This window comes from Convolutriloba macropyga, chromosome 12 (assembly GCF_964194025.1).
Source record: "Convolutriloba macropyga chromosome 12, txConMacr16.3, whole genome shotgun sequence".
Taxonomy (NCBI): Eukaryota; Metazoa; Xenacoelomorpha; order Acoela; family Convolutidae; genus Convolutriloba; species Convolutriloba macropyga.
Window position 1 is genome coordinate 5679069 of NC_134479.1, and position 20942 is coordinate 5700010.

Genomic DNA, 20942 nt, shown 5'->3' on the forward strand with positions numbered 1-20942 from the left:
TTTTATCTTTTGCAGTGGAAAAACAATTTCTGAATCAAAGTTACATCTTGCAAAAAGTATTGCTAAACTCATTCTCTTTTTCAGGAAAAATGAGTTAAATGTAAATGAAAGCAAAACCGAATTCATTATTTTTGGAGCCCCTAAAAGAAACAAAATCGAAGAAATAGTTGTTAACGGATGTACAGTTCTCGAGAAAAAAGTTGTGAAATAAGTGGGAGTTCATATTGACTGTAATCTTTCTTTTGATGAAGAAATAAAAAATGTACAAAGAAAAATGGCTGTTGGCATAAAGGTCATTTACTCCATCAAAAATTCATTTCCTGAAAAAACTAGATCTGCTTTACTGAACGCTCTTGTTTTAAGTCATCTGCATTACCCAATTGTTCTGTTCTCAGGTCTTAAAAAATCACTTCGAGTTACTCTAAATAAACAATTGAACTGGGGAATAAATGCATGTTTCAGTAGAAGCAAATTTGACAGGACCACTGATCTCAAGATTAAACACAAAATCTTACCAGTAGAATACCTCATAAAATACCGGGTTATTAAATATTTTATAAAGCTTGTAAAAGCAGATCTACCAGTTTTCAATGAACTCAAGTTAGCCACCCTAAGTGCTAAAATGAATGATCGTACAAACAAGCTGTCATTTGGAGCAAACCAAAAACCAAATATAATGCAAAACAGTTTTTCAAAAAAAGCAATCGACTGGTATAACGATTTGCCTCTCACCTTGAGGCGGAATATCCCTAAAAAGCGGCCTCTCAAAACTACAATAAAAAATCATTTCTGGAATGAGTTTCTAAAAGACCCAACGGTTTCTGAACTGAATTCTAATCTCAAATCTTTCAAGTTCAATCTTAATTTGATTTAAATTTAGGGCGTCTTTTATTCTTCTATGAAATGTTAATTGGAGGATTAGCATTTTTTAAAATATTCTCTTTTCTCGAAAATGTTAATTGTAGAATTAGCATTTTAAAAAAAAATTTCTCAATTATAATTCATCTCTCTTAATTTGTTGATATTTTAGCACATTGTAAATTTAATACAATTTTGAACTTTCACAATATGTGACGTTTGTTTCATTTATACTTCTTAACACTACATTGCCTTTAAACTATGCTCTGTATTTTATAGTTCATACTCAAAGGAATTAACAATGTTTTTCTTTTTTTTTAGTAGTTAGTAGTTAGCAGGTAGTAGTTATTAGTAAATAGTAAGTAGTTAGTAGTTAGTAGTTAGCAAGAAGTTGGTAGTTAGCAGTTAGTAGCTAGCAGTTAGTAGTTAGTAGTGAGCAGTTAGAAGTTAGTAGTTAGTAGTTAGCAGTTAGAAATGAGTAGTTAGTAGTTAGTAGTTAGTAGTTAGTAGTTAGTAAATAGTAGTTAGTATTCAGTAGTTATCAATTAGTAGTTAATATTTATTAGTTAGCAGTTAAAAGTTAGTAGTTAGTAGCTAGTAGTTACCATTTGGTAGTTATCTTTTAGCAGTTAGTAGATAGTAGTTAGTAGTTAGTAGATAGTAGTTAGCAGTTAGAAGTTAGTAGTTAGTAGTTAGTAATTAGTATTCAGTAGTTAGTAGTTAGTAGTTATAAGTAAGCAGTTAAGTGGTAGTAGTTCGTAGATAGTAGTTAGTAGATAGTAAATATTAGTCAGTTTTTGGTAGTAAGTAGATGGCGGTTAGTAGTTAGTAGCTAGCAGGTAGTAGTTATTAGTAAGTAGTAAGTAGTTAGTAGTTAGTAGTTAGTAGTTAGCAAGTAATTGGTAGTTAGTTGTTAGTCGTTATAAGTTAGCAACTAGTAGCTAGCAGTTAGTAGTTAGTAATTAGCAGTTAGAAGTTATTAGTTAGTAGTTAGCAGTTAGAAGTGAGTAGTTAGTAGTTAGCAGTTAGTAGTTAGTAAATAATAGTTAGTTTTTATTAGTTATTAGTTAGTAGTTAATAGCTACTAGTTAGCAGTTAAAAGTTAGTAGTTAGTAGTTATTAGTTAGCAGTTAAAAGTTAGTAGTTAGTAGCTAGTAGCTTCCATTTGGTAGTTACCATTTAGCAGTTAGCAGACAGTAGTTATTCTTTAGTAGTTCGTAGTTAGTAGTTAGCAGTTAGAAGTTAGTAGTTAGTAGTTAGTAGTTATTATTTACTAGTTAGTAGTTAGTAGTTAAAAGTTAGCAGTTATGTGAAAGTAGTTCGTAGATAGTAGTTAGTAGATAGTAAATATTAGTCTGTTGTTAGTAGTAAGTAGATGGCGGTTAGTAGTTAGAAGTTAGCAGTAGTAGTTATTAGTAAGTAGTAAGTAGTTAGTAGTTAGTAGTTAGCAAGTAGTTGGTAGTTAATAGTTGGTAGTTAGTCGTTATATGTTAGCAGTTAGTAGCTAGCAGTTAAAAGTTAGTTATTAGCAATTAGAAGTTTGTAGTTAGTAGTTAGTAGTTAGCAGTTAGAAGTGAGTAGTTAGTAGTTAGTAGTTAGCAGTTAGAAGTGAGTAGTTAGTAGTTAGTAGTTAGTAGTTAGTAAATAGTAGTTAGTTTTTAGTAGTTATTAGTTAGTAGTTAGTATTTATTAGTTACCAGTTAAAAGTTAGTAGTTAGTAGCTAGTAGTTAGTAGTTGGTAGTTAGCAGTTAGAAGTTAGTAGTTAGTAGTTAGTATTTAGTAGCTAGTAGTTAGTAGTTATAAGTTAGCAGTTAAGTGGTAGTAGTTCGTAGGTAGTAGTTAGTAGATAGTAAATATTAGTCAGTTGTTAGTAGTAAGTAGATGGCGGTTAATAGTTAGTAGTTAGCAGGTAGTAGTTATTAGAAAATAGTAAGTAGTTAGTAGTTAGTAGTTAGCAAGAGGTTGGTAGTTAGTAGTTAGTAGTTTGTCGTTATAGGTTAGCAGTTAGTAGCTAGCAGTTAGTAGTTAGTAGTTAGCAGTTAGAAGTTAGTAGTTAGTAGTTAGTAGTTAGCAGTTAGAAGTGAGTAGTTAGTAGTTAGTAGTTAGTAGTTAGTAGTTAGTAAATAGTAGTTATTATTTAGTAGTTATTAGTTAGTAGTTAGTTTTTATTAGTTAGCAGTTGAAAGTTAGTAGTTAGTAGCTAGTAGTTACCATTTGGTAGTTATCATTTAGCAGTTAGTAGATAGTAGTTAGTAGTTAGTAGATAGTAGTTAGCAGTTAGAAGTTAGTAGTTAGTAGTTAGGAGTTAGTATTTAGTAGTTAGTAGTTACTAGTTATAAGTTAGCAGTTAAGTGGTAGTAGTTCGTAGATAGTAGTTAGTAGATAGTAAATATTAGTCAGTTGTTATTAGTAAGTATATGGCGGTTAGTAGTTAATAGCTAGCAGGTAGTAGTTATTAGTAAGTAGTAAGTAGTTAGTAGTTAGTAGTTAATAAGTAGTTGGTAGTTAGTAATTAGTAATTAGTGGTTATAAGTTAGCAGTTAGTAGCTAGCAGTTAAAAGTTAGTTGTTAGCAGTTAGAAGTTTGTAGTTAGTAGTTAGTAGTTAGCAGTAAGAAGTGAGTAGTTAGTAGTTAGTAGTTAGTCAATAGTAGTTAGTATTTAGTAGTTATTAGTTAGTAGTTAGTAGCTATTAGTTAGCAGTTAAAAGTTAGTAGTTAGTAGCTAGTAGCTGCCATTTGGTAGTTACCATTTAGCAATTAGCAGATAGTAGTTAGTAGTTAGTAGATAGTAGTTAGCAGTTAGAAGTTAGTAGTTAGTAGTTAGTAGTTAGTATTTAGTAGTTAGTAGTTAGTAGATAGTAAACATTAGTCAGTTGTTAGTAGTAAGTAGATGGCGGTTAGTAGTTAGTAGTTAGCAGTTAGTAGTTAGCAGCTAGCAGTTAGTAGTTGTTAGTAAGTAGTAAGCAATTAGTAGTCAGTAGATAGTGGTTATTAGTTATTTGTTAGTAGTAAGTAGTTAGTAGTTAGCAAATAGTTGGTAGTTAGTAGTTAGTAGTAAGTAGTTAGTAGTTAATAGTTAGCAGTTAGAAGTGAGTAGTTAGTAGTTAGTAATAAGTAAATAGTAGTTAGTATTTAGTAGTTAGTAGTTAGTAGTTAGTAGCTAGTAGTTAGCAGTTAAAAGTTAGTATATAGTAGTTATTAGTTAGCAGTTAAAAGTTAGTAGTTAGTAGCTAGTAGTTACCAGTTGGTGGTTATCATTTAGCAGTTAGTAGATAGTAGTTAGTAGTTAGTAGGTAGTAGTTAGTAGTTAGTAGTTAGTAGTTATTATTTAGTAGTTAGTAGTTAGTAGTTATAAAATAGCAGTTAAGTGGTAGTAGTTCGTAGATAGTAGTTAGTAGATAGTAAATATTAGTCAGTTGTTATTAGTAAGTATATGGCGGTTAGTAGTTAATAGCTAGCAGGTAGTAGTTATTAGTAAGTAGTAAGTAGTTAGTAGTTAGTAGTTAATAAGTAGTTGGTAGTTAGTAATTAGTAATTAGTGGTTATAAGTTAGCAGTTAGTAGCTAGCAGTTAAAAGTTAGTTGTTAGCAGTTAGAAGTTTGTAGTTAGTAGTTAGTAGTTAGCAGTTAGAAGTGAGTAGTTAGTAGTTAGTAGTTAGTAGTTAGTAAATAGTAGTTATTATTTAGTAGTTATTAGTTAGTAGTTAGTATTTATTAGTTAGCAGTTGAAAGTTAGTAGTTAGTAGCTAGTAGTTACCATTTGGTAGTTATCATTTAGCAGTTAGTAGATAGTAGTTAGTAGTTAGTAGATAGTAGTTAGCAGTTAGAAGTTAGTAGTTAGTAGTTAGGAGTTAGTATTTAGTAGTTAGTAGTTACTAGTTATAAGTTAGCAGTTAAGTGGTAGTAGTTCGTAGATAGTAGTTAGTAGATAGTAAATATTAGTCAGTTGTTATTAGTAAGTATATGGCGGTTAGTAGTTAATAGCTAGCAGGTAGTAGTTATTAGTAAGTAGTAAGTAGTTAGTAGTTAGTAGTTAATAAGTAGTTGGTAGTTAGTAATTAGTAATTAGTGGTTATAAGTTAGCAGTTAGTAGCTAGCAGTTAAAAGTTAGTTGTTAGCAGTTAGAAGTTTGTAGTTAGTAGTTAGTAGTTAGCAGTAAGAAGTGAGTAGTTAGTAGTTAGTAGTTAGTCAATAGTAGTTAGTATTTAGTAGTTATTAGTTAGTAGTTAGTAGCTATTAGTTAGCAGTTAAAAGTTAGTAGTTAGTAGCTAGTAGCTACCATTTGGTAGTTACCATTTAACAATTAGCAGATAGTAGTTAGTAGTTAGTAGATAGTAGTTAGCAGTTAGAAGTTAGTAGTTAGTAGTTAGTAGTTAGTATTTAGTAGTTAGTAGTTAGTAGATAGTAAACATTAGTCAGTTGTTAGTAGTAAGTAGATGGCGGTTAGTAGTTAGTAGTTAGCAGTTAGTAGTTAGCAGCTAGCAGTTAGTAGTTGTTAGTAAGTAGTAAGCAATTAGTAGTCAGTAGATAGTGGTTATTAGTTATTTGTTAGTAGTAAGTAGTTAGTAGTTAGCAAATAGTTGGTAGTTAGTAGTTAGTAGTAAGTAGTTAGTAGTTAATAGTTAGCAGTTAGAAGTGAGTAGTTAGTAGTTAGTAATTAGTAAATAGTAGTTAGTATTTAGTAGTTAGTAGTTAGTAGTTAGTAGCTAGTAGTTAGCAGTTAAAAGTTAGTATATAGTAGTTATTAGTTCGCAGTTAAAAGTTAGTAGTTAGTAGCTAGTAGTTACCAGTTGTTGGTTATCATTTAGCAGTTAGTAGATAGTAGTTATTAGTTAGTAGGTAGTAGTTAGTAGTTAGTAGTTAGTAGTTATTATTTAGTAGTTAGTAGTTAGTAGTTATAAAATAGCAGTTAAGTGGTAGTAGTTCGTAGATAGTAGTTAGTAGATAGTAAATATTAGTCAGTTGTTAGTAGTAAGTAGATGGCGGTTAGTAGTTAGTAGTTAGCAGTTATTAGTTATTAGTAAGTAGTAAGTAGTTAGTAGTTAGTAGTTAGTAAGTAGTTGGTAGTTAATAGTTAGTAGTTAGCCGTTATAAGTTAGCAGTTAGTAGATAGCAGTTAAAAGTTAGTAGGTAGTAGTTAGTAGTTAGTAGTTAGTAGTTAGTAGTAAGAAGTGAGTAGTTAGTAGTTATTAGTTAGTAGTTAATCAATAGTAGTTAGTATTTAGTAGTTATTAGTTAGTAGTTAGTAACTAGTAGTTAGCAGTTAAAAGTTAGTAAATAATAGTTATTAGTTAGCAGTTAAAAGTTAGTAGTTAGTGGTTAGTAGTTAGTATTTAGCAGTTAGTAGTTAGTAGTTATAAGTTAGCAGTTAAGCGGTAGTAGTTCGTAGATCGTAGTTAGTAGATAGTAAACATTAGTCAGTTGTTAGTAGTAAGTAGATGGCGGTTAGTAGTTAGTAGTTAGCAGTTAGTAGTTGTTAGTAAGTAGTAAGTAATTAGTAGTCAGTAGTTAGTGGTTATTAGTTGTTTGTTAGTAGTAAGTAGTTAGTAGTTAGCAAATAGTTGGTAGTTAGTAGTTAGTAGTAAGTAGTTAGTAGTTAATAGTTAGCAGTTAGAAGTGAGTAGTTAGTAGTTAGTAATTAGTAAATAGTAGTTAGTATTTAGTAGTTAGTAGTTAGTAGTTAGTAGTTAGTAGCTAGTAGTTAGCAGTTAAAAGTTAGTATATAGTAGTTATTAGTTAGCAGTTAAAAGTTAGTAGTTAGTAGCTAGTAGTTACCAGTTGGTGGTTATCATTTAGCAGTTAGTAGATAGTAGTTAGTAGTTAGTAGGTAGTAGTTAGCAGTTAGAAGTAAGTAGTTAGTAGTTAGTAGTTAGTATTTAGTAGTTAGTAGTTAGTAGTTATAAGTGAGCAGTTAAGTGGTAGTAGTTCGTAGATAGTAGTTAGTAGGTAGTAAATATTAGTCAGTTGTTAGTAGTAAGTAGATGGCGGTTAGTAGTTAGTAGATAGCAGGCAGTAGTTATTAGTAAGTAGTAACTAGTTAGTAGTTAGTAGTTAGCAAGTAGTTGGAAGTTAGTAGTTAGTAGTTAGTCGTTATAAGTTAGCAGTTAGTAGTAGCAGTTAGTAGTTAGTAGTTAGCAATTAGAAGTTAGTAGTTAGTAGTTAGTAGTTAGCAGTTAGAAGTGAGTAGTTAGTAGTTATTAGTTAGTATTTAGTAGATAGTAGTTAGTATTTATTAGTTATTAGTTAGTAGTTAGTAGCTATTAGTTAGCAGTTAAAAAGTAGTAGTTAGTAGTTATTAGTTAGCAGTTAAAAGTTAGTAGTTAGTAGTTATTAGTTAGCAGTTAAAAGTTAGTAGTTAGCAGCTATTAGCTACCATTTGGTAGTTACCATTTAGCAGTTAGCAGAGAGTAGTTAGTAGTTAGTAGTTCGTAGTTAGTAGTTAGCAGCTAGAAGTTAGTAGTTAGTAGTTAGTAGTTATTATTTAGTAGTTAGCAGTTAGTAGATAGTAGTTAGCAAGTAGTTGGTAGTTAATAGTTAGTAGTCAGTCGTTACAAGTTAGCAGTTAGTAGCTAGCAGTTAAAAGTTTGTTGTTAGCAGTTAGAAGTTAGTAGTTAGTAGTTAGTAGTTAGTAGTTAGTAGTTAGCAGTTAGAAGTGAGTAGCTGGTAGTTAGTAGTTGGTAGTTAGTCAATAGTAGTTAGTTTTTAGTAGTTATTTGTTAGTATTTAGTAACTAGTAGTCAGCAGTTAAAAGTTAGTAGTTAGTAGTTATTAGTTAGCAGTTAAAAGTTAGTAGCTAATAGTTACCATTTGGTAGTTATCATTTAGCAGTTAGCCGAGAGTAGTTGGTAGTTAGTAGTCAGCAGTTGGAAGTTAGTAGTTAGTAGTTAGTAGTTAGTATTTAGGAGTTAGTAGTTAGTATTTATAAGTTAGCAGCTAAGTGGTAGTAGTTCGCAGATCGTAGTTAGTAGATAGTAAACATTAGTCAGTTGTTAGTAGTAAGTAGATGGCGGTTATTAGTTAGTAGTTAGCAGTTAGTAGTTAGCAGCTAGCAGTTAGTAGTTATTAGTAAGTAGTAAGTAATTAGTAGTCAGTAGTTAGTGGTTATTAGTTATTTGTTAGTAGCAAGTAGTTGGTAGTTAGTAATTAGTAGTTAGTCGTTATGAGTTAGCAGTTAGTAGCTAGCAGTTAGAAGTTAGTAGTTTGTAGTTAGTAGTTAGTAGTTAGCAGTTAGAAGTGAGTAGTTAGTAGTTAGTAGTTAGTAGTTAGTAGTTAGTCAATAGTAGTTAGTATTTAGTAGTTATTAGTTAGTATTTAGTAACTAGTAGTTAGCAGTTAAAAGTTAGTAGTTAGTAGTTATTAGTTAGCAGTTAAAAGTTAGTAGTTAGTAGCTATTAGCTACCATTTGGTAGTTACCATTTAGCAGTTAGCAGAGAGTAGTTAGTAGTTAGTAGTTCGTAGTTAGTAGTTAGCAGCTAGAAGTTAGTAGTTAGTAGTTAGTAGTTAGTAGTTATTATTTAGTAGTTAGCAGTTAGTAGTTAGTAGTTAGCAAGTAGTTCGTAGTTAATAGTTAGTAGTCAGTCGTTACAAGTTAGCAGTTAGTAGCTAGCAGTTAAAAGTTTGTTGTTAGCAGTTAGAAGTTACTAGTTAGTAGTTAGTAGTTAGCAGTTAGAAGTGAGTAGTTAGTAGTTAGTAGTTAGTAGTTAGTCAATAGTAGTTATTTTTTAGTAGTTATTAGTTAGTATTTAGTAACTAGTAGTTAGCAGTTAAAAGTTAGTAGTTAGTAGTTATTAGTTAGCAGTTAAAAGTTAGTAGTTAGTAGCTAATAGTTACCATTTGGTAGTTATCATTTAGCAGTTAGCCGAGAGTAGTTGGTAGTTAGTAGTCAGCAGTTAGAAGTTAGTAGTTAGTAGTTAGTAGTTAGTATTTAGTAGTTAGTAGTTAGTAGTTATAAGTTAGCAGCTAAGTGGTAGTAGTTCGCAGTTCGTAGTTAGTAGATAGTAAACATTAGTCAGTTGTTAGTAGTAAGTAGATGGCGGTTATTAGTTAGTAGTTAGCAGTTAGTAGTTAGCAGCTAGCAGTTAGTAGTTATTAGTAAGTAGTAAGTAATTAGTAGTCAGTAGTTATTGGTTATTAGTTATTTGTTAGTAGCAAGTAGTTGGTAGTTAGTAATTAGTAGTTAGTCGTTATGAGTTAGCAGTTAGTAGCTAGCAGTTAGTAGTTAGTAGTTAGCAGTTAGAAATTAGTAATTAGTAGTTAGTAGTTAGCAGTTAGAAGTGAGTAGTTAGTAGTTAGTAGTTAGTATTTAGTAGATAGTAGTTAGTATTTATTAGTTATTAGTTAGTAGTTAGTAGCTATTAGTTAGCAGTTAACAGTTAGTAGTTAGTAGTTATTAGTTAGCAGTTAAAAGTTAGTAGTTTGTAGCTGGTAGCTACCATTTGGTAGTTACCATTTAGCAGTTAGCAGAGAGTAGTTAGTAGTTAGTAGTTCGTAGTTAGTAGTTAGCAGCTAGAAGTTAGTAGTTAGTAGTTAGTAGTTATTATTTAGTAGTTAGCAGTTAGTAGTTAGTAGTTAGCAAGTAGTTGGTAGTTAATAGTTAGTAGTCAGTCGTTACAAATTAGCAGTTAGTAGCTAGCAGTTAAAAGTTAGTTGTTAGCAGTTAGAAGTTAGTAGTTGGTAGTTAGTAGTTAGTAGTTAGCAGTTAGAAGTGAGTAGTTAGTAGTTAGTAGTTAGTCAATAGTAGTTAGTATTTAGTAGTTATTAGTTAGTATTTAGTAACTAGTAGTTAGCAGTTAAAAGTTAGTAGTTAGTAGCTAATAGTTGCCATTTGGTAGTTATCATTTAGCAGTTAGCCGATAGTAGATAGTAGTTAGTAGTTAGTAATCAGCAGTTAGCAGTTAGTAGTTAGTAGTTAGCAAGTAGTTGGTAGTTAATAGTTAGTAGTCAGTCGTTACAAGTTAGCAGTTAGTAGCTAGCAGTTAAAAGTTTGTTGTTAGCAGTTAGAAGTTAGTAGTTAGTAGTTAGTAGTTAGCAGTTAGAAGTGAGTAGTTAGTAGTTAGTAGTTAGTACTTAGTCAATAGTAGTTAGTTTTTAGTAGTTATTAGTTAGTATTTAGTAACTAGTAGATAGCAGTTAAAAGTTAGTAGTTAGTAGTTATTAGTTAGCAGTTAAAAGTTAGTAGCTAGTAGCTAATACTTACCATTTGGTAGTAATTATTTAGCAGTTAGCCGAGAGTAGTTAGTAGTTAGTAGTCAGCAGTTAGAAGTTAGTAGTTAGTAGTTAGTAGTTAGTATTTAGTAGTTAGTAGTTAGTAGTTATAAGTTAGCAGCTAAGTGGTAGTAGTTCGCAGATCATAGTTAGTAGACAGTAAACATTAGTCAGTTGTTAGTAGTAAGTAGATGGCGGTTATTGGTTAGTAGTTAGCAGTTAGTAGTTAGCAGCTAGCAATTAGTAGTTATTAGTAAGTAGTAAGTAATTAGTAGTCAGTAGTTAGTGGTTATTAGTTATTTGTTAGTAGCAAGTAGTTGGTAGTTAGTAACTAGTAGTTAGTCGTTATGAGTTAGCAGTTAGTAGCTAGCAGTTAGTAGTTAGTAGTTAGCAGTTAGAAGTTAGTAATTAGTGGTTAGTATTTAGCAGTTAGAAGTGAGTAGTTAGTAGTTAGTAGTTAGTATTTAGTAGATAGTAGTTAGTATTTATTAGTTATTAGTTAGTAGTTAGTAGCTATTAGTTAGCAGTTAAAAGTTAGTAGTTAGTAGTTATTAGTTAGCAGTTAAAAGTTAGTAGTTTGTAGCTAGTAGCTACCATTTGGTGGTTACCATTTAGCAGTTAGCAGAGAGTAGTTAGTAGTTAGTAGTTCGTAGTTAGTAGTTAGCAGCTAGAAGTTAGTAGTTAGTAGTTAGCAGTTATTATTTAGTAGTTAGCAGTTAGTAGTTAGTAGTTAGCAAGTAGTTGGTAGCTAATAGTTAGTAGTCAGTCGTTACAAATTAGCAGTTAGTAGCTAGCAGTTAAAAGTTAGTTGTTAGCAGTTAGAAGTTAGTAGTTAGTAGTTAGTAGTTAGTAGTTAGCAGTTAGAAGTGAGTAGTTAGTAGTTAGTAGTTAGTCAATAGTAGTTAGTATTTAGTAGTTATTAGTTAGTATTTAGTAACTAGTAGTTAGCAGTTAAAAGTTAGTAGTTAGTAGTTATTAGTTAGCAGTTAAAAGTTAGTAGTTAGTAGCTAATAGTTACCATTTGGTAGTTATCATTTAGCAGTTAGCCGATAGTAGATAGTAGTTAGTAGTTAGTAATCAGCAGTTAGCAGTTAGTAGTTAGTAGTTAGCAAGTAGTTGGTAGTTAATAGTTAGTAGTCAGTCGTTACAAGTTAGCAGTTAGTAGCTAGCAGTTAAAAGTTTGTTGTTAGCAGTTAGAAGTTAGTAGTTAGTAGTTAGTAGTTAGTAGTTAGCAGTTAGAAGTGAGTAGTTAGTAGTTAGTAGTTAGTAGTTAGTCAATAGTAGTTAGTTTTTAGTAGTTATTAGTTAGTATTTAGTAACTAGTAGATAGCAGTTAAAAGTTAGTAGTTAGTAGTTATTAGTTAGCAAATAAAAGTTAGTAGTTATTAGCTAATACTTACCATTTGGTAGTTATCATTTAGCAGTTAGCTGAGAGTAGTTAGTAGTTAGTAGTCAGCAGTTAGAAGTTAGTAGTTAGTAGTTAGTAGTTAGTATTTAGTAGTTAGTAGTTAGTAGTTATAAGTTAGCAGCTAAGTGGTAGTAGTTCGCAGATCGTAGTTAGTAGACAGTAAACATTAGTCAGTTGTTAGTAGTAAGTAGATGGCGGTTATTGGTTAGTAGTTAGCAGTTAGTAGTTAGCAGCTAGCAATTAGTAGTTATTAGTAAGTAGTAAGTAATTAGTAGTCAGTAGTTAGTGGTTATTTGTTATTTGTTAGTAGCAAGTAGTTGGTAGTTAGTAACTAGTAGTTAGTCGTTATGAGTTAGCAGTTAGTAGCTAGCAGTTAGTAGTTAGTAGTTAGCAGTTAGAAGTTAGTAATTAGTAGTTAGTAGTTAGCAGTTAGAAGTGAGTAGTTAGTAGTTAGTAGTTAGTATTTAGTAGATAGTAGTTAGTATTTATTAGTTATTAGTTAGTAGTTAGTAGCTATTAGCTAGCAGTTAAAAGTTAGTAGTTAGTAGTTATTAGTTAGCAGTTAAAAGTTAGTAGTTTGTAGCTAGTAGCTACCATTTGGTAGTTACCATTTAGCAGTTAGCAGAGAGTAGTTAGTAGTTAGTAGTTCGTAGTTAGTAGTTAGCAGCTAGAAGTTAGTAGTTAGTAGTTAGCAGTTATTATTTAGTAGTTAGCAGTTAGTAGTTAGTAGTTAGCAAGTAGTTGGTAGTTAATAGTTAGTAGTCAGTCGTTACAAATTAGCAGTTAGTAGCTAGCAGTTAAAAGTTAGTTGTTAGCAGTTAGAAGTTAGTAGTTAGTAGTTAGTAGTTAGTAGTTAGCAGTTAGAAGTGAGTAGTTAGTAGTTAGTAGTTAGTAGTTAGTCAATAGTAGTTAGTATTTAGTAGTTATTAGTTAGTATTTAGTAACTAGTAGTTAGCAGTTAAAAGTTAGTAGTTAGTAGTTATTAGTTAGCAGTTAAAAGTTAGTAGTTAGTAGCTAATAGTTACCATTTGGTAGTTATCATTTAGCAGTTAGCCGATAGTAGATAGTAGTTAGTAGTTAGTAATCAGCAGTTAGCAGTTAGTAGTTAGTAGTTAGCAAGTAGTTGGTAGTTAATAGTTAGTAGTCAGTCGTTACAAGTTAGCAGTTAGTAGCTAGCAGTTAAAAGTTTGTTGTTAGCAGTTAGAAGTTAGTAGTTAGTAGTTAGTAGTTAGTAGTTAGCAGTTAGTCAATAGTAGTTAGTTTTTAGTAGTTAATAGTTAGTATTTAGTAACTAGTAGATAGCAGTTAAAAGTTAGTAGTTAGTAGTTATTAGTTAGCAGTTAAAAGTTAGTAGTTAGTAGCTAATACTTACCATTTGGTAGTTATCATTTAGCAGTTAGCCGAGAGTAGTTAGTAGTTAGTAGTCAGCAGTTAGAAGTTAGTAGTTAGTAGTTAGTAGTTAGTATTTAGTAGTTAGTAGTTAGTAGTTATAAGTTAGCAGCTAAGTGGTAGTAGTTCGCAGATCGTAGTTAGTAGACAGTAAACATTAGTCAGTTGTTAGTAGTAAGTAGATGGCGGTTATTGGTTAGTAGTTAGCAGTTAGTAGTTAGCAGCTAGCAATTAGTAGTTATTAGTAAGTAGTAAGTAATTAGTAGTCAGTAGTTAGTGGTTATTAGTTATTTGTTAGTAGCAAGTAGTTGGTAGTTAGTAACTAGTAGTTAGTCGTTATGAGTTAGCAGTTAGTAGCTAGCAGTTAGTAGTTAGTAGTTAGCAGTTAGAAGTTAGTAATTAGTAGTTAGTAGTTAGCAGTTAGAAGTGAGTAGTTAGTAGTTAGTAGTTAGTATTTAGTAGATAGTAGTTAGTATTTATTAGTTATTAGTTAGTAGTTAGTAGCTATTAGTTAGCAGTTAAAAGTTAGTAGTTAGTAGTTATTAGTTAGCAGTTAAAAGTTAGTAGTTTGTAGCTAGTAGCTACCATTTGGTAGTTACCATTTAGCAGTTAGCAGAGAGTAGTTAGTAGTTAGTAGTTCGTAGTTAGTAGTTAGCAGCCAGAAGTTAGTAGTTAGTAGTTAGCAGTTATTATTTAGTAGTTAGCAGTTAGTAGTTAGTAGTTAGCAAGTAGTTGGTAGTTAATAGTTAGTAGTCAGTCGTTACAAATTAGCAGTTAGTAGCTAGCAGTTAATAGTTAGTTGTTAGCAGTTAGAAGTTAGTAGTTAGTAGTTAGTAGTTAGTAGTTAGCAGTTAGAAGTGAGTAGTTAGTAGTTAGTAGTTAGTAGTTAGTCAATAGTAGTTAGTATTTAGTAGTTATTAGTTAGTATTTAGTAACTAGTAGTTAGCAGTTAAAAGTTAGTAGTTAGTAGTTATTAGTTAGCAGTTAAAAGTTAGTAGTTAGTAACTAATAGTTACCATTTGGTAGTTATCATTTAGCAGTTAGCCGATAGTAGATAGTAGTTAGTAGTTAGTAGTCAGCAGTTAGCAGTTAGTAGTTAGCAGTTAGCAGGTAGTTGGTAGTTAATAGTTAGTAGTCAGTCGTTACAAGTTAGCAGTTAGTAGCTAGCAGTTAAAAGTTTGTTGTTAGCAGTTAGAAGTTAGTAGTTAGTAGTTAGTAGTTAGTAGTTAGCAGTTAGAAGTGAGTAGTTAGTAGTTAGTAGTTAGTCAATAGTAGTTAGTTATTAGTAGTTATTAGTTAGTATTTAGTAACTAGTAGATAGCAGTTAAAAGTTAGTAGTTAGTAGTTATTAGTTAGCAGTTAAAAGTTAGTAGTTAGTAGCTAATAGTTACCATTTGGTAGTTATCATTTAGCAGTTAGCCGAGAGTAGTTAGTAGTTAGTAGTCAGCAGTTAGAAGTTAGTAGTTAGTAGTTAGTAGTTAGTATTTAGTAGTTAGTAGTTAGTAGTTATAAGTTAGCAGCTAAGTGGTAGTAGTTCGCAGATCGTAGTTAGTAGATAGTAAACATTAGTCAGTCGCTAGTAGTAAGTAGATGGCGGTTATTGGTTAGTACTTAGCAGTTAGTAGTGGGCAGCTAGCAGTTAGTAGTTATTAGTAAGTAGTAAGTAATTAGTAGTCATTAGTTAGTGGTTATTAGTTATTTGTTTGTAGCAAGTAGTTGGTAGTTAGTAACTAGTAGTTAGTCGTTATGAGTTAGCAGTTAGTAGCTAGCAGTTAGTAGTTAGTAGTTAGCAGTTAGAAGTTAGTAATTAGTAGTTAGTAGTTAGCAGTTAAAAGTGAGTAGTTAGTAGTTAGTAGTTAGTATTTAGTAGATAGTAGTTAGTATTTATTAGTTATTAGTTAGTAGTTAGTAGCTAATAGTTAGCAGTTAAAAATTAGTAGTTAGTAGTTATTAGTTAGCAGTTAAAAGTTAGTAGTTTGTAGCTAGTAGCTAACATTTGGTAGTTACCATTTAGCAGTTAGCAGAGAGTAGTTAGTAGTTCGTAGTTAGTAGTTAGCAGCTAGAAGTTAGTAGTTAGTAGTTAGTAGTTATTATTTAGTAGTTAGCAGTTAGTAGTTAGTATTTAGCAAGTAGTTGGTAGTTAATAGTTAGTAGTCAGTCGTTACAAATTAGCAGTTAGTAGCTAGCAGTTAAAAGTTAGTTGTTAGCAGTTAGAAGTTAGTAGTTAGTAGTTAGTAGTTAGTAGTTAGTAGTTAGCAGTTAGAAGTGAGTAGTTAGTAGTTAGTAGTTAGTATTTAGTAGATAGTAGTTAGTATTTATTAGTTATTAGTTAGTAGTTAGTAGCTATTAGTTAGCAGTTAAAAGTTAGTAGTTAGTAGTTATTAGTTAGCAGTTAAAAGTTAGTAGTTTGTAGCTAGTAGCTACCATTTGGTAGTTACCATTTAGCAGTTAGCAGAGAGTAGTTAGTAGTTAGTAGTTCGTAGTTAGTAGTTAGAAGCTAGAAGTTAGCAGTTAGTAGCTAGCAGTTATTATTTAGTAGTTAGCAGTTAGTAGTTAGTAGTTAGCAAGTAGTTGGTAGTTAATAGTTAGTAGTCAGTCGTTACAAATTAACAGTTAGTAGCTAGCAGTTAAAAGTTAGTTGTTAGCAGTTAGAAGTTAGTAGTTAGTAGTTAGTAGTTAGCAGTTAGAAGTGAGTAGTTAGTAGCTAGTAGTTAGTCAATAGTAGTTAGTATTTAGTAGTTATTAGTTAGTATTTAGTAACTAGTAGTTAGCAGTTAAAAGTTAGTAGTTAGTAGTTATTAGTTAGCAGTTAAAAGTTAGTAGTTAGTAGTTAGTAGTTAGCAGTTAAAAGTGAGTAGTTAGTAGTTAGTAGTTAGTATTTAGTAGATAGTAGTTAGTATTTATTAGTTATTAGTTAGTAGTTAGTAGCTAATAGTTAGCAGTTAAAAATTAGTAGTTAGTAGTTATTAGTTAGCAGTTAAAAGTTAGTAGTTTGTAGCTAGTAGCTAACATTTGGTAGTTACCATTTAGCAGTTAGCAGAGAGTAGTTAGTAGTTCGTAGTTAGTAGTTAGCAGCTAGAAGTTAGTAGTTAGTAGTTAGTAGTTATTATTTAGTAGTTAGCAGTTAGTAGTTAGTATTTAGCAAGTAGTTGGTAGTTAATAGTTAGTAGTCAGTCGTTACAAATTAGCAGTTAGTAGCTAGCAGTTAAAAGTTAGTTGTTAGCAGTTAGAAGTTAGTAGTTAGTAGTTAGTAGTTAGTAGTTAGTAGTTAGCAGTTAGAAGTGAGTAGTTAGTAGTTAGTAGTTAGTATTTAGTAGATAGTAGTTAGTATTTATTAGTTATTAGTTAGTAGTTAGTAGCTATTAGTTAGCAGTTAAAAGTTAGTAGTTAGTAGTTATTAGTTAGCAGTTAAAAGTTAGTAGTTTGTAGCTAGTAGCTACCATTTGGTAGTTACCATTTAGCAGTTAGCAGAGAGTAGTTAGTAGTTAGTAGTTCGTAGTTAGTAGTTAGAAGCTAGAAGTTAGCAGTTAGTAGCTAGCAGTTATTATTTAGTAGTTAGCAGTTAGTAGTTAGTAGTTAGCAAGTAGTTGGTAGTTAATAGTTAGTAGTCAGTCGTTACAAATTAGCAGTTAGTAGCTAGCAGTTAAAAGTTAGTTGTTAGCAGTTAGAAGTTAGTAGTTAGTAGTTAGTAGTTAGCAGTTAGAAGTGAGTAGTTAGTAGCTAGTAGTTAGTCAATAGTAGTTAGTATTTAGTAGTTATTAGTTAGTATTTAGTAACTAGTAGTTAGCAGTTAAAAGTTAGTAGTTAGTAGTTATTAGTTAGCAGTTAAAAGTTAGTAGTTAGTAGCTAATAGTTACCATTTGGTAGTTATCATTTAGCAGTTAGCCGATAGTAGATAGTAGTTAGTAGTTAGTAGTCAGCAGTTAGCAGTTAGTAGTTAGCAGTTAGCAGGTAGTTGGTAGTTAATAGTAAGTAGTCAGTCGTTACAAGTTAGCAGTTAGTAGCTAGCAGTTAAAAGTTTGTTGTTAGCAGTTAGAAGTTAGTAGTTAGTAGTTAGTAGTTAGTAGTTAGCAGTTAGAAGTGAGTAGTTAGTAGTTAGTAGTTAGTCAATAGTAGTTAGTTATTAGTAGTTATTAGTTAGTATTTAGTAACTAGTAGATAGCAGTTAAAAGTTAGTAGTTAGTATTTATTAGCCAGCATTTAAAAGTTAGTAGTTAGTAGCTAATAGTTACCATTTGGTAGTTATCATTTAGCAGTTAGCCGAGAGTAGTTAGTAGTTAGTAGTCAGCAGTTAGAAGTTAGTAGTTAGTAGTTAGTAGTTAGTATTTAGTAGTTAGTAGTTAGTAGTTATAAGTTAGCAGCTAAGTGGTAGTAGTTCGCAGATCGTAGTTAGTAGATAGTAAACATTAGTCAGTTGTTAGTAGTAAGTAGATGGCGGTTATTGGTTAGTACTTAGCAGTTAGTAGTTAGCAGCTAGCAGTTAGTAGTTATTAGTAAGTAGTAAGTAATTAGTAGTCAGTAGTTATTGGTTATTAGTTATATGTTTGTAGCAAGTAGTTGGTAGTTAGTAACTAGTAGTTAGTCGTTATGAGTTAGCAGTTAGTAGCTAGCAGTTAGTAGTTAGTAGTTAGCAGTTAGAAGTTAGTAATTAGTAGTTAGTAGTTAGCAGTTAGAAGTGAGTAGTTAGTAGTTAGTAGTTAGTATTTAGTAGATAGTAGTTAGTATTTATTAGTTATTAGTTAGTAGTTAGTAGCTAATAGTTAGCGGTTAAAAATTAGTAGTTAGTAGTTTTTAGTTAGCAGTTAAAAGTTAGTAGTTTGTAGCTAGTAGCTAACATTTGGTAGTTACCATTTAGCAGTTAGCAGAGAGTAGTTAGTAGTTCGTAGTTAGTAGTTAGCAGCTAGAAGTTAGTAGTTAGTAGTTAGTAGTTATTATTTAGTAGTTAGTAGTTAGCAAGTAGTTGGTAGTTAATAGTTAGTAGTCAGTCGTTACAAATTAGCAGTTAGTAGCTAGCAGTTAAAAGTCAGTTGTTAGCAGTTATAAGTTAGTAGTTAGTAGTTAGTAGTTAGTAGTTAGTAGTTAGTAGTTAGCAGTTAGAAGTGAGTAGTTAGTAGTTAGTAGTTAGTAGTTAGTCAATAGTAGTTAGTATTTAGTAGTTATTAGTTAGTATTTAGTAACTAGTAGTTAGCAGTTAAAAGTTAGTAGTTAGTAGTTATTAGTTAGCAGTTAAAAGTTAGTAGTTAGTAGCTAATAGTTACCCTTTGGTAGTTATCATTTAGCAGTTAGCCGATAGTAGATAGTAGTTAGTAGTTAGTAGTCAGCAGTTAGCAGTTAGTAGTTAGTAATTAGCAAGTAGTTGGTAGTTAATAGTAAGTAGTCAGTCGTTACAAGTTAGCAGTTAGTAGCTAGCAGTTAAAAGTTTGTTGTTAGCAGTTAGAAGTTAGTAGTCAGTAGTTAGTAGTTAGTAGTTAGCAGTTAGAAGTGAGTAGTTAGTAGTTAGTAGTTAGTAGTTAGTCAATAGTAGTTAGTTTTTAGTAGTTATTAGTTAGTATTTAGTAACTAGTAGTTAGCAGTTAAAAGTTAGTAGTTAGTAGTTATTAGTTAGCAGTTAAAAGTTAGTAGTTATTAGCTAATAGTTACCATTTGGTAGTTATCATTTAGCAGTTAGCCGAGAGTAGTTAGTAGTTAGTAGTCAGCAGTTAGAAGTTAGTAGTTAGTAGTTAGTATTTAGTAGTTAGTAGTTAGTAGTTATAAGTTAGCAGCTAAGTTGTAGGAGTTCGCAGATCGTAGTTAGTAGATAGTAAACATTAGTCAGTTGTTAGTAGTAAGTAGATGGCGGTTATTAGTTAGTAGTTAGCAGTTAGTAGTTAGCAGCTAGCAGTTAGTAGTTATTAGTAAGTAGTAAGTAATTAGTAGTCAGTAGTTAGTGGTTATTAGTTATTTGTTAGTAGCAAGTAGTTGGTAGTTAGTAATTAGTAATTAGTCGTTATGAGTTAGCAGTTAGTAGCTAGCAGTTAGTAGTTAGTAGTTAGCAGTTAGAAGTTAGTAATTAGTAGTTAGTAGTTAGCAGTTAGATGTGAGTAGTTTGTAGTTAGTAGTTAGTATTTAGTAGATAGTAGTTAGTTTTTACTAGTTATTAGTTAGTAGTTAGTAGCTATTAGTAAGCAGTTAAAAGTTAGTAGTTAGTAGTTATTAGTTAGCAGTTGAAAGTTAGTAGTTTGTAGCTAGTAGCTACCATTTGGTAGTTACCATTTAGCAGTTAGCAGAGAGTAGTTAGTAGTTAGTAGTTCGTAGTTAGTAGTTAGCAGCTAGAAGTTAATAGTTAGTAGTTAGTAGTTATTATTTAGTAGTTAGCAGTTAGTAGTTAGTAGTTAGCAAGTAGTTGGTAGTTAATAGTTAGTAGTCAGTCGTTACAAATTAGCAGTTAGTAGCTAGCAGTTAAAAGTTAGTTGTTAGCAGTTAGAAGTTAGTAGTTAGTAGTTAGTAGTTAGTAGTTAGCAGTTAGAAGTGAGTAGTTAGTAGTTAGTAGTTAGTCAATAGTAGTTAGTATTTAGTAGTTATTAGTTAGTATTTAGTAACTAGTAGTTAGCAGTTAAGTGGTAGTAGTTCGTAGATAGTAGTTAGTAGTTAGTAGTTAGGAGTTATTAGTTAGTAGTTAGTAGTTATTAGTTAGCAGTTAAAAGTTAGTAGTTAGTAGCTAATAGTTACCATTTGGTAGTTATCATTTAGCAGTTAGCCGATAGTAGATAGTAGTTAGTAGTTAGTAGTCAGCAGTTAGAAGTTAGTAGTTAGTAGTTAGTAGTTAGTATTTAGTAGTTAGTAGTTAGTAGTTATAAGTAAGCAGCTAAGTGGTAGTAGTTCGCAGATCGTAGTTAGTAGATAGTAAATATTAGTCAGTTGTTAGTAGTAAGTAGATGGCGGTTAGAAGTTAGTAGTTAGCAGTTAGTAGTTAGTAGTTTGCAGTTAGTAGTTATTAGTAAGTGGTGAGTAATTAGTAGTTAGTAGTTAGTGGTTATTAGTTATTTGTTAGTAGTAAGTAGTTAGTAGTTAGCAAGTAGTTGGTAGTTAGTAATTAGTAGTTTATCGTTATAAGTTAGCAGTTAGTAGCTAGCAGTTAGTAGTTAGTAGTTAGCAGTTAGAAGTTAGTAGCTAGCAGTTAGTAGTTATTAGTTAGCAGTTAGAAGTGAGTAGTTAGCAGTTAGTAATTAGTAAATAGTATTTAGTATTTAGTAGTTAGTAGTTAGTAGTTAGTAGCTAGTAGTTAGCAGTAAAAAGTTAGTGTATAGTAGTTATTAGTTAGCAGTTAAAAGTTAGTAGCTAATAGCTAGTAGTTACCATTTGGTAATTATCATTTAGCAGTTAGCATATAGTATTTAGTAGTTAGTAGTTAGTAGTTAGCAGTTAGAAGTTAGTAGTTAGTAGTTAGTAGTTAGTATTTAGTAGTTAGGTGTTAGTAGTTATGAGTTAGCAGTTAAGTGGTAGTAGTTCGTAGATAGTAGTTAGTAGATAGTAAATATTAGTCAGTTGTTAGTAGTAAGTAGATGGCGGTTAGAAGTTATTAGTTAGCAGTTAGTAGTTAGTAGTTAGCAGCGAGTAGTTATTAGTAAGTAGTGAGTAATTAGTAGTTAGTAGTTAGTGGTTATTAGTTATTTGTTAGTAGTAAGTAGTTAGTAGTTAGCAAGTAGTTGGTAGTTAGTAGTTAATAGTTAGTTGTTATAAGTTAGCAGTTAGTAGCTAGCAGTTAGTAGTTAGCAGTTAGCAGTTAGCAGTCAGTAGTTAGTAGTTAGTAAATAGTAGTTAGTATTTAGTAGTTATTAGTTAGCAGTTAAAAGTTAGTAGCTAATAGCTAGTAGTTACCATTTGGTAATTATCATTTAGCAGTTAGCATATAGTATTTAGTAGTTAGTAGTTCGTAGTTAGCAGTTAAAAGTTAGTAGTTGTTAGTTATTAGTTAGCAGTTAAATGTTAGTAGTTAGTAGTTAGTACTTAGTAGCTACCATTTGATAGTTACCATTTAGCAGTTAGCAGAGAGTAGTTAGTAGTTAGTAGTTCGTAGTCAGTAGTTAGCAGCTAGAAGTTAGTA